Consider the following 13,431-nt stretch of genomic DNA (forward strand, 5'->3'; position numbering starts at 1 on the left):
CTGGTGAAACCCAGATAAACAGCTGACCTGATCAATGGAGAGATCTTGGACCCCAGACTTATGGCTGGGCAACCAGCATGGGACTGACCGAGAACCCCTGAATGTGGGTGTCAGTGAGGAAGCCTCAGAAATCTATGAGGCCTTGGGTAGTAGATCAGTATTTATCCCTGGCATATGAATGGTTTTTGGGAGCCCATTCCACATGAAAGAATGCTCTCTCAGGCTGGACACATAGGGGGAGGGCCTAAGTCCTACCCAGGATTATATGACAGGTTTTGGGGACCCCCAAGGGAGGGCCTCACCCTCCCTGCATAGCAGAGGGGGGATGGTGTGCCGATTTAGCGGGGCTAGTGGGGACAGGGAATCAGGGGAGGGAGAGGGAGCTGCGATTGACATGTGAAGCAAGCTTGTTTCTAATTTAAGTTAAAAAAATTTAGCCTCCAGGCAGTTTCTTAATGAAGCTTCCTTAATAATAACTGACTCTACAACTCCTGTCTGCCTAAAACATTTCGATCACATGATCACTGATCACATCCAAGAACAGTCATCCCTTGGTGAGTGACAATTCTTAAAGTGTGCTCTTCTTTACAGTGGAGTTCTGCTGGTAACAGGTAATAATTAATTACATTCAAACATAGTAGAACAGTTAGCTATCAAGTGTGAGAAAGAAAGAAAGCTGAATGAAGCTAATGCAAACTCACACCATCTTCACAACACTGGCCAAATGCATGTAATGCTCCGAAGTATTATAGAAATAAGACATTGACACCTAATGTATCATTAACTTTAAGGTAATTGCAGACAATAAAAATACTGTTCTCTATGTCTATAGTCACTTTTATTTTTCCATTTATTCCTGTTAGAGAATTACATATATACATATGTTTTAATCAAATCTGATCTATTCTTTCCCCTCCAATTCCTCACTTATTTTCCCTACTACTTTATTTTTTACTTCTTGTGTTCTATTTTTTTTATTCTATTGAGTGTACTTCATTTTCTCTATATGTATATAGTTACAATCTCACCTACTGGATCATCGATAGACTTTCCAGGGCCATATCCCTGAAGAAAAGCAATGGTTCCTGCTCCAGCAGTCATCAGTTACCAATACCTCGTTAGCTAAGAGTGAGACTACATGAGCCCTCTCCCACCTTTATTGTCAGATTTTGCCTGGATTGAGCTTATGCGGGCCTTTCTTGCACATCCAGTCCCAACTATGAGTTCCTGTATGCAAAGATTTTGTCATGTCCAGCAAGGACATGACCATTAATACAGAGATTTACAACTGGTTCATGCATGGAGACTAAGTAGCCATACATTATATATTTTCTGTTTGTACTCATTATATCTCCACCCTTTCTATAAAAGTAATCCATGAGGCTTATGCAGATGGTCCCACTTGAAGCTGAGCCATCTATAGTCTCTTATTCTCTGAACATTGACAAGTTGTTAGACTCTGTACTCTATTTACTGCAAAAAAATTTTCTCACTCGAATGGTGTTGTACACCTTTAATCACAGGATTCAATAAGCAGAGGCAGGCAGATCTCTATGAGTTCAAGGCCACCCTGGTCTACAGAGTGAATCCCAGGACAGTCTTCAAAACTACACAGAGAAACCCAGTCCTGAAAAAACAAACAAGGAACAAACAAAAAAAAAATGTTTGTGCTTCTTAGTTTAAAAAAGATAATATCACATGACCAATCAAGCAAAATCAAGACAAATGTAAGAAGGACCATACAATTCATTGCAAATAAGTATTTACCTTATGGTTAACCAGCTCCTTGCTACATATTTAATGAGTTAACTGGTGCATATTAATTAAACCTTGATTGTTTGTTTAAAATCTCTTTTGAAGGATTTCATGCCATCTGGTTAACTTACTTTAAATGACAAAAGCAATAAGTACTTAATTGCATTCCTATTAATGCACTCTTGTTTCTAAACATGTTAGCCTTCTAATGAGCACTTCAGAAGGCTTCCTGAAAGAATATTTTGTCGATGAGAGTAGACATTTGTTGACTCCTCTGCTGCTAAGGGAAGGTGTGAAATAGTGCCAAGCTGTCATTAAACTCTGTTCGAATTGTTATTTAAAAGAAATTGTCACAGTCTGGTAACAATTGACTTTCTAAAAACATCTATGTGCTGTTATTTCCTGCAATAAATCCACAAAAGTTAAACTGAGTACTTTCTCTAATTTTCATTCCTCAGACATGTGACTTGGTATATTCTTGCTCTGTAAGGATGAGCCATATACAGCTATGGATACCTGTCAACTGAATATATGAGCATTTTAAGGAATTTATAATCAAGTCTAAATAAAGTTATTTCAGAAAGCTGGTTATGAACTACTTGTTTAGAACTTGGTAAAAACTTGTGTTTCTTCCCTCACAGAAACCATGAGAAGACTTGGTTCTTCAGTCTGAATGTAGATAAACATGTACAGCAGCAAATAGGTTTAAAATAGCACTTTTCACAGTGGGAAGACTAGGGAAGATATCAATGCATGTCCAAATGCTCCAGGAAAATATTGTATGTTAACTTCTACAAACTCCTCATGCATTTAATGGAATTGATATAATTACCCTGGTTTGACCATCATTCAATGTGATGTGCATCAAAACATCACATAATGTTTCATAAATAGAAACAGATTGAACCAACTAACAGATAAAGAAAAAAATATCACTTTTTAGTTAGTAGGACCAAACCTCACTAGTGGGGGCTGACAGAGAGTATCAAGTTAATTTTGTATTGCACCAAAAAGTTTATATTTGAAAATTTGGGAGTAGTGTGAGGTAGGAGAAAAAACGGGAATAGTGCAAATACATGACTTATAAAATTCTCAAAACTAAAAAAAAATCTATTCTCTGGATTTGAAGTTTTGTCTATGTTGAATTTCAAAATTTGGTGTTTTTCTGTAGGTAACTACCAAAATGTTTGAAAACAATTGGTCTCAGCATTCCATAAAAGCCATGAACTATCTCTGTGTAAATTCAGTCCCTGGCAGAGTTCCCAAAATTGTCCATATCAAACTATTTTTAAACATTTGACATAGTGGCTTCCCTAGATAAGCTGTGTGGACTACATTTGAAGTTACATTTCAGGACCAAAAATATATATAACAATGTTACTCCTGTCCATGAATCTCTAAATATAGCCCCTGCTTTGCCTTGGAGTAACAACACAGCAATGGCCAGAGTTTAAAAATGATGACAATATATTTTTATTTATTTTAAAATATCTGGGTTTCAATTAATTTTTAGGGAAACAAGACTATTCTTCAAGCCACTTGGATTTTGTTTCTGTAATTTTAAGAACTCAAGATGAGTGAATGTCCTAAGTTGAAAGAGATACAACTTTGAGACAATGCAGAATATATCAAAGAGTAATAAAGTTAGGAAGCAATTTCTTCTTCTGTTTTTTTTTTTTGAGAAAAGATGGATACAAGATACAACTTCCAATAGCATGAGACTACAAGAGCAGATTACAAATGACAGAGCTTTGTTTTATCCTATCACATGATGAGTATAATTTGAACCTAACATGAAAGAAAAAAAAGTGAACCATACTTTGTAGACTCGTTAAAATATTTTTTCATCTACTTACATAATTGTAGAAAGATAGAACAAGGCATAATATACTGTCCACAGGAAATAGAAACCTCCCTTACATTGGTACTGCTCTCTGAAATACACTGGACTATCATCAGAAAGAGTCAGATCAGAGACATTGGGGAGAGTTCAGAGTGAACATGGCCAAACTCAGTCAGTCAATGTGAGGAGAGAGAAAGAGGGAGGACAAAAGAGGAGCATCAGCCAAGAGAACAAAAGGGCTAAAAAGACCATGTAGCCCAAATGGTTGAATTACATAGGGAAGGGCAGCTAGAAGAAGGATGGTCCAGGTCCTGGGCTGCAGGATCCAGGTGAGGAGACAAGGCAAGCTGTAGATGGAGTTTCTGTCCCACCTGGTCCTGCCACCATTTAGCCCCAAGTAAACACACAGAGGCTTGAATTAACTATAAAATGTTTGGCCAATGAAGTAGGCTTCTTAACTGAAAACTCTCGAATATTAACCTATTTCTACTAATCTAAGTATTTCCATGTAGTCTTGTGTTACCTGAGAAGGCTCTAGCCTGTTATTCTTTCAGAAAGTCCATGGTGTCTCCCTTTTGCCCTTTTCCTGTGTCCTCTCCCCAGCGTTCTCCTCACCTGCAGCCCCACCCATACTTCTTGTCTCAATACTGGCCAGTCAGGGTTTTATTCATCAACAAATAAGAGAAACATATGTTGAGAAGAACATCCCCATCATCTCCTCTTTTCTGTCTAAATAAAAGGAGCGGTCTTAACTTTAACATAATAAAATTATATATATCAAACCAGTTATCAGGTAAGAACTGTAGTTAACAATATTTAGTCAATTAACGTTTGGCAAAATTTAAAGAAAATATTATATCATCTATCCTATCATTTTGAGTATGAAGTTTTATGTGCAACTTATCTTTTATCATAATTAAGGAAAACCATAACCATAACAATCTGTCTTGAACTCCCTCAAAGACCTTAGAAGTATAATATATACACTGTCAAACTGAGAGACATGCAATATTGAATAAGTTCCTTCAGTTTACATAGTTATAATATTGCTGTCTTGACTCACAAGAAACAAGCTACATGAAAGCATTTGTTACCATCATTTGAAACGGATTCCCAGCATACTTTTGGTATCTCTATGTTCTAGGCCTTGCTTTCACATGGCTGACTGTGTGCCCTACTTTTAGATGCTTTCCTTCTCTCTCTGGTCGCTTTCGTCGACTCATTCCCAGAATTTTGACACAAAAAGAGGCAAGTCAAGGACAGGAGAATGATAGGAGGGAAATATGGAGAAACTCACAGACACATTTCCTCTCTAACTCATTCTTAAATCTAGTTGTTGCCTGATGTCTTGATGTTCTTCACTCAAAGAGAGAATATGAAGCGTTTATCAGAAATCTTCAGCCAAATTCAGTTATTTCTTCTAAGAAAAGATAAAATAAAACCAGTCAGGTAGTATTAAACCACAACAAAGGTGTCCTTTTCATTTAGCAAATATAAGTGATTCTATTTATTTTATTTTATTTTTTGAGACAAGGATTCTCAAAAAAATCTGTGTTGTTTTGGAGCCTGTCCTGAAATTTGCTGGGTAGACCAGGCTGGTCACGAACCCACAGAGATCCACCTGTATCTGCCTCCCAAGTGCTGGGATTAAAGGTGTGCCCCACCAACGCCCAGTTTATATAAGTAATTCATATCATCAAAAATCCCTCATTCTGATCTAGAGTCTCAGCCTATGATGTCACACACACCACATTGCCACATTTCTTGTAGAGAGCCAAAGATGTACAATGAGAAAATTAAAATGATGTGAGTTTATGAGAAGATGGATGGTACCAGAAAAATATATATACATATATGATTAGAATCATGTATATGCAGCCGGGCAGTGGTGGCCCACGCCTTTAATCCCAGCACTTGGGAGGCAGAGGCAGGCAGATCTCTGTGAGTTTGAGGCCAGGCTGGACCGACAGCCTCCAAAACAATACAGAGAAACCCTGTCTCGAAAAACCAAAAAAAAAAAAAAAGAATTATGTATATGTTTGGTGATTTGTGCTTGAGATTGCATCTCTACTTAGCTAGGCACATTTTTTCATGCAAACAAATGTTTTAAACCAAAGACTGATGTATAGAAGAGTACCTAGAGGACAGAAAGACATAAAAGATGAAAGTCCATTCCTCTTCTCCCCTTCTAAGGGGAGAGGAGGACATGAGTGAGGAAGATTGAGTCAGGGGAAGAATAGAGGAGAGCAAGAAAAGAGATACCATAATAGAGGGAGTCATTATAGGTTTAAAGTGATATCTGGAACTAGGGAAATGTCCAGAGATCTACAGTGATGACCCCAATTAACAATCTAAGCAATAATGAAAAGGCTACCTTAAAATGCCCTTATCTGATAATGAGATTGATGAATACCTCATATACCATCCTAGAGTCTTCATCCAGTAGTTGATGGAAGCAGAATCAGACAACCACAACTAAACACTGAGCTGAACTCCTGCAATCCAGTTGCAGAGAGGGAGGAGTGATGAGCAAAGGGGTCAAGACCAGGCTGGAAACACCCACAGAAACATTTGACCTGAACAAGGGAGAGTTCATGGATCCCAGACTAATAGCTAGGAAACCATCATAGGACCAACCCAGAAACCCTTAACGTGGGTGTTAGTTAGGAAGCCTGGACAATCTATGGGACCACTGGTAGTAGATCAGTATTTATTCTTAGTACAAAAATGAACTTTGGGAGCCCACTTCACATAGAGGATTGCTCTCTTAGCCTAGACACACAGGGAAGGGTCTAGGCCCTGCTCCAAATGATATGACAGACTTTGTAGATTCCCCCATTGAAGACCTCACTCTCCCTGGGGAGCAGAAAGGAGATGGGATAGGGGGTTGGTGGGGGTAAGAGGATGAGGGGAGGGAGAGGGAACTGGGGTTAACATGTAAAACAAGCTTATTTCTAATTTAAATTAAAAAAGGAAAGAATTTTTGAAGAGATGAATCCAGCAACTTGTGGTTCACTTAAAAATAGTAGGCTACTTTTGATTATCCTTAATATTGTTACTGCTATTATCTCACATACATCTCCAAGTCAGGATTTCTAAGCATATGCTAAAAATTTATTTCATTGAAAATGGTGTCAAAAATTTTATTTACCAAATTTTATATCTTTTTTACCTAATAGGTGAATACATATAAATGAGTCTACTAAGCTTGAACTGTATATGCGGAATTATTGATTGCAGAGATGTGGAACATTCTCTTTATTTTTATTTTTTTGGATTCACTTCCTTTGCTCTAACCTACTACTATGAAGCTCTATTCTAACATGAATAACAACACAATAAGAGGCCTATTTATTTTCCCATCATCTTTTTCAAGGCAGCATCCCACAGATTTAGGAAAGTGTCTACTTTACTCAGCACAAGTTATTTCAGGGACATGCTGGAAGAGTAATAAAGCATCTGGAAAGTCTTTTGAATGCATTCCAAGTAGGCATTTTTCTTTTCAATAAAATTCCAATATAAATCCACCTTTCCTTTTCAGCAAGGTGTAATGTTCTCATACTACTGATAAAGAATTGAGTCTAGTAAGGATTGTATGAAAACTGCTTTTTCTCATGCTGTAAACCTGAATACTTCAGACTGACCTCACACATGAAGGTGTCTGCCACAGATCTACCTGATAGCTGAGAAAAACTGCCTTGGGTGAAGTCAATTTCCCAGAAAAAATTAATTATTATTTTCAATTTAAAGTGGAGGTCATTACCTTAAAACTAAGATATTATTTGAGGACACATGAGCAGAAGATCATCCTTAATTAAACTAACAGTCTAGATCTGGGATGGCTGATGTGCACAATTACACCTTCCAGGAAGCATGTTTACAGGACAGTGTTAAAGGGAATGAGCTCACGGTGAAAGAAGATGGACTAAGTCTAATTGGGATGCACAGCTGGAGCTCTACCCTTGGGAAGTTCTTCAGTATAGTGGCCACTTGGTACCATGGCACCATCTGTTGCATTCAATACACTACAAACAATGAAACAATGCTCTGCAGAACTCATTTCATTTGAGGGCAAAATAAAAAGAAAATGTCTATTTTTCTTTAATTTTTAAAATTTTTATTTTGAAATTAAAATATATTTGTATCAATTACCCATCTCCTTCATTCCTTGATCCCTTATCATGCACCCTTTTTGCTTGTGCACACACACACACACATACACACACACAATCTTCCTAAATGCATAACTACATATATATTCTGTCCATTCAATGGAATCACATACATTATAATATTATTTGAACTGTAAATAGGTCTCTTAAAGGGGTCATTTCATATTCCCAATGATTTGTCAACCATGAAAGAGACAGAAATCTCTTCTTACTATTGTATATCATGTTATTTTAAAACATGCTATGAGAATATGAATATTGAATTCTTCCTGTAAAAATCCACCATCTACTTTATTAAACAGGAAGATCCACTCTGTTGTGAATACTAAATATGTAGGAAAAGTGGCATAAGTAATTGTCTGTAGGTGTGATTGTGTATCAACAATGAGAGGTACCCACCCTGTGGCTCTGGGCTATACTAATTGTAGATATTCTACAGCCTTCTCTGAATTGGTCATCGTCCCTACCCTTATGCTCCTTTTTTAAAAGATCTTCCACAGTCATTTTGTAAAAACAAAATGTCACACCACTAGGGAGGCAGGTAGGTTGCCTTCAGATCTTCACCCTACTCTCCACTCAGGCAAGTTAAATCCCCCACTCTGTCCAATCACCAGTGTAGTAGCAGACTGCCTTCAGCATCCTCCTCCTGTCTGCTCCCGTAGAGAGAAAATCATGTAGATCTCCTCCAACTGAATCTGCACTCATTCTGTTAAAGCAGCTCCCAATTTCAGCAGGCATTACCAGGGATCCAGCCAGCCAAGCCTCACAGAGAAGAAGTTAGGCCCGTGAAGAAGATAGCATTACATCTTTACTCTCCCTCAGCTCTTCCTAATCCAGTCCTCCAGTCTCATCCCCCAGCTCTGTGGCTGACAACCTTTTAGGACCTTTCATTAATCTCTGCCTGCATGCCCAGGCGTCTAAGCAGATCCTGTGGGACAGCCTGTTTTCTCCTTCCTGTGGGACTCCCTCAGCCCACCCACATCCCTTGCTAGCTCATCCTAATTCCTAAGAGTAAAATCCCAATACCTAGAAACACATTTTATCCAGAATCCCCACTGGTTACACCTAGCAGATTCCTGGACATACTCCCTTTCCTGTAGTACCCTACTAAGAGTCAGAGGTAGCAACAGAAACCAAGGAACAAAACCCCCAAGACAGCAAAGACCAATCTAGATATCTGTACCTAGAATTACAATCAACCCCAAAGCAGATGTCTAGATGCCAACAAAGAAGCACAATCAATGACAGGGAAACAATATTTGTCCACTAGAGTCCAGCAACAAAACTGTAGTAGGCCCTGAGAATTTCAATAAAGCTGAAACATAAGATGATGAACTTAATATAGCTGTTATGATTATGACTGAGGTCCTTAAAGAGGAACTGAATAAATTCAATAATGAAACCATTGAAGTCCAAGATCAGGAGACCTGAACCTGTTTCCCTTGTCTACCATGTGGTGGCCTGGGTGAGGGAAAGATGCTACCTCCCCCCATCATCCATTGCCACCTGTAGCATGTAAGAGAGCTGGCCTTGGGGTCTCAAGAGTGGTAGAGCTAGCCATGACACTCTGACTTCAGCATACAAGACAGCAGCCTCTGCTTCCTGTCTGGGCAGCACACTAGAGCTGACCTTTTGTCAATGCCACAGGTGAGCCTGCCCAGAGGGTGTGAGAGCAACAGAGGTGGTATGGGTGAGGAAAAGATGCCTTCCTCCTCCACCCCTTGCTACCTTTGGCAGGCAAGCCAGCTGCTACAGGAGTAAGAGAACCAGCCCTGCCCTACACCAGCTGCTGCAAATGGGGAATCTAGTCATCCACCCTGTCTTGGCAGCATACTACAGCTGACCCTGTTGTTGGGGGAAGAGGAGAGCCACCTCAAGGGCTTGAGAGCAGGAGAGCTAACCAATCCTACATCAGATGCTTTCTACAGCAATCAGGAGAGAGGACCCTGCACCTTGCCCAGGCAAAACAGTAGAGATGGTCCTGGTGATGTGTGGGGGGAGGGTGTGGCACCAGCATCTGAGAGCCTGAGAACAGAAGAACTGGCCCTGCTCCTTTCTACAGACTGCAATTGGGTGAGCTAGCCTAGGCAGTGCTAGAGAGCTTAGGTAGGATAACGAAGATGAGGGAAATTAGCAAGCTGACCAATCAGCTACCATTCAGGCCCAGAACTAGGGCGATGAGCTGGATCACCACAATGTCCACTCAGTCTATGAACTGTTGGAGTATGAGAAGGGGGCAATAAACCTACAGATCCTAAACAGCAGGATCACAAGGTCATAGGACAACAAAAAGATATTCAAGAGGAGCCCCAGAAAGAGCCATATCTCAGTGTTATAACAGGACCCCAAGCCAGACCAATGACTCTTGGCAATGAACACTTGCAAGGAAAGATGAATGGACTAAAAGGTAGACTGTGTGACTCAATGGGACACACTATATGGAAAGATTCTTCTTCTTTTTTATTTATTATGTTGTTTGCTTTGATTTTTGTTTTTTGATTTTTTAATGTTTTTTCAGGGAATGTTGTAAGGGCAGAAGGCAGATATGGGGAAATAATCCAGATATGAATACATAATTGAAATCCACAAGAATCAATAACAGTACAAATAAAAAGAAATCTTAAAGCCGGGCAGTGGTGATGCACACCTTTTATCTCAGAATTAGGGAGGCAGAGGCAGGCAGATAACTGTGAGTTCGAGACCAGAACTTGTTCCAGGACAGCCTCCAAAGCCACAGAGAAACCCTGTCTTGAAAAACAAAACAAAAAATCTTAGAAAATACAAAAAAATGTGGAAAGCTATGGATAAAATAGTTTCATATCTAATAGTGGAAATATAACATAGAAAAAAATTGAGGAACATCTGGAAGGGAAACATGTAGGAAGTAACGACAGGAAGCTCAAATGAAATACACGAGATGGACCAAAGAATTTCAGGCATGAAAACACAATGTTACAAATAGACACCTCTACCTTGGTCAAATGGAATGTTAAATATAACAAGTCCTGGAACAAAACATGCAAGAATTCTGGGACATTATATTAAAGATCAAACCCAACAATAGTAAGAATAGAGGAAACCCAGGTCAAATGCACAGAAAATATTTTCAACAAAATCAAACAAGAAAATTGTCCTAGCTTATAGGAGGAGATGCCTACAAAGGTACAAGAAGCGCAAGTAAACACTAAATATATTGGACCAAAAACAAAAGTCTCCTCAGCACATAATAATTGGAGTAAACATATAAAACAAAAAATATTAAGAACTGCAAGGACAAAACCAATTAACTTATAAAGCCAGACCTAACAGAGTAATACGTCATCTCATTTTTATTTTTCCCAACAAAATGTTTTTATTATTTGGAAATCTCATGTAAGTACCCTGATCACACTTGATTGCCATTCACACACATCCATCCTCCCACACTTTCTCCCTTCACTCCAAAAACAGCAACATCAAAACACCCTACATAGTTTTGTTGCCCATACATTCTTTGGAGCATTATCAAATGCCCAGCATCCAGCCCTTTAAAGAAAACCAAGCCCTTCCCCAGATTCACCCCTGCCAGAAGCCATCAGCTGTGAAGAGTTACACTTGGGCATCTTCAACACAATTCTTAAGGACACTCTGTAATAGCTCCTGTCTGAATTGATGGTGAGGGGCAGGTTGAGTGGGTAGACTGGTGGGAGGTCATAGAAGCCTTCAGTATCTCTCATTATCAGTTATGAGTCAGGTCACCTATATCATTGCAAAAGAAGTTTCCCTGCACCTAGTATCCAGCAGCAGGGATTGTGGGCTTCCACACAGTGTCCAGCAGCAGGGATTTTGAGGTTTAACGTGGCCTCCTATGACAACACTGAATGGTTCTGGTGGCAGCACCTGAATTCTTAATAGAGGCTCTATAGGATAGCGTGGATAGATATTCAATAAACTCTGAGACAAGAGATATCAACACATACTGCTGTACTCAGCAAAACTTTGAATCACAGTATATGGATAATATAAGACACCGCATGATACAACCAAATTTAAGCAATATCAATTTTCAAATCCAGCCCTGCAGAAGGTGCTAGAAGGAAAATTCCAATGAAAAGAGATAATCATGCATATGAAAACACAGGAAGTAAATAATCTCATACTAGCAAATCAAAAGAGGGGAATTGTGAGCTCTCACTCTCTATCTCTCTCCTCTCTCTCTCATGTGCGTGCGTGCTCACACACACACACATACACACACACACAGACAACAAACCACAGCAACTTAATAATGGGAATCAAAATATTATACATTGACAAATATCAATATCAATGGTCTCAATCCATCAATAAAAAAGACACAGTTTAACTCGTTGGAAGCAAAAGTAGTATCTATCCTTCTGCTGCATTCAAACAACACACCTAACACTGAAGATAGGAATCACCTCAGGGTAAAGGATGGAAAATGATGCTCCAAGCAAATGGACCTAAGAATCAAGATAGAGTAGTCAAAAAGACACATAGACTTCAAATCAAATCTAATCAAAAGAGAGAGGGAAGGAAACTGTATAGTCATCAAAGGGAAAACCCAAAAGAACAATGTTGTCCTTTTTTATTTCAGTAAGAATAGATTCCTTTCTCATACAATATATCCTGATTATACTTTCCCCTCCCTGCAGTCCTCCCAGGTTTTCCCCATCTACCCTATCCTCTGGATCCACTCTCTTACTGTCTAGAACAAAACAGGCCTCCAAGAGAGAACCACAAACACGACAAAATAAAATAAAGATGGAGCAAAATCTATCATATGTAAATTGGACACAGCAACAAGAGGTAAAGTGTACCAAGAGAAAGCACTATGTCAGAGGCCTTCTTTTTCTCACAGTCAAGAGCTCCACAAAACACTAAGCTTTTAGCTATAATATATAATGCTGAGAACCTGGTACAGATTTATGTAGATCCATGCTTGCTGTTTCAATCTCTGTGAACTCATATGAGCCTTGCTCAGTTGACTCAGAGGGCCTTGCTCTCCTGGTATCCTCTCACTGTTTTGACTATTACAATCTTTATGTCCTCTGTTCTGCAGGATTCTCAAAGTTCTGAGGGGTGGGATTCGATGTAGCTAGCAGGATGGTGGTGCTGTATACCTTTAAACCCAGCACTTCACAGACAGAGGCAAGTGGAGCTCTGTAACTTTGAATTCAGCCTGGTATACAGAGCAAGTTTCAGGACAGCCAAGGTTATACAGAGAAACCCTGTCTCACAAAATCTACACTCTCTCTGTATAATGTCTGACTTGGGTCTCTGTATTTGTTCCCATCTGCTTCCAAAAGTCACTCTGATGGTGACCGGATAAGGCACAGATCTATGATTTTGGCAGAATATCATTAGAAGACATGTTATTGATGCTTTTTTTTAGATCAGTACTCTGATTTTTACTCTTTGGCCTATCTAGTCTCTGATTTTTGATAAATCAGACATTGGTTGGCTACTCCCACAATTAACATGCTACCATTTCACTAGCATAGTTTGCATGCTGGACAGAATGTAGGTCAAAGGTGTTGGGACTGTATTGGTGTTTATGTTTAACTTTTTGTAGCCTGCAGAATACCCTCCCACATTACTGTAGGAACAGGTTCTGCTTATTCAAGTCCGGTGAGTTTTCTGTGTTTTGTTCTTGACCAC

The sequence above is a fragment of the Mesocricetus auratus genome, unplaced genomic scaffold (assembly GCF_017639785.1).
Source record: "Mesocricetus auratus isolate SY011 unplaced genomic scaffold, BCM_Maur_2.0 Super-Scaffold_100024, whole genome shotgun sequence".
Taxonomy (NCBI): domain Eukaryota; kingdom Metazoa; phylum Chordata; class Mammalia; order Rodentia; family Cricetidae; genus Mesocricetus; species Mesocricetus auratus.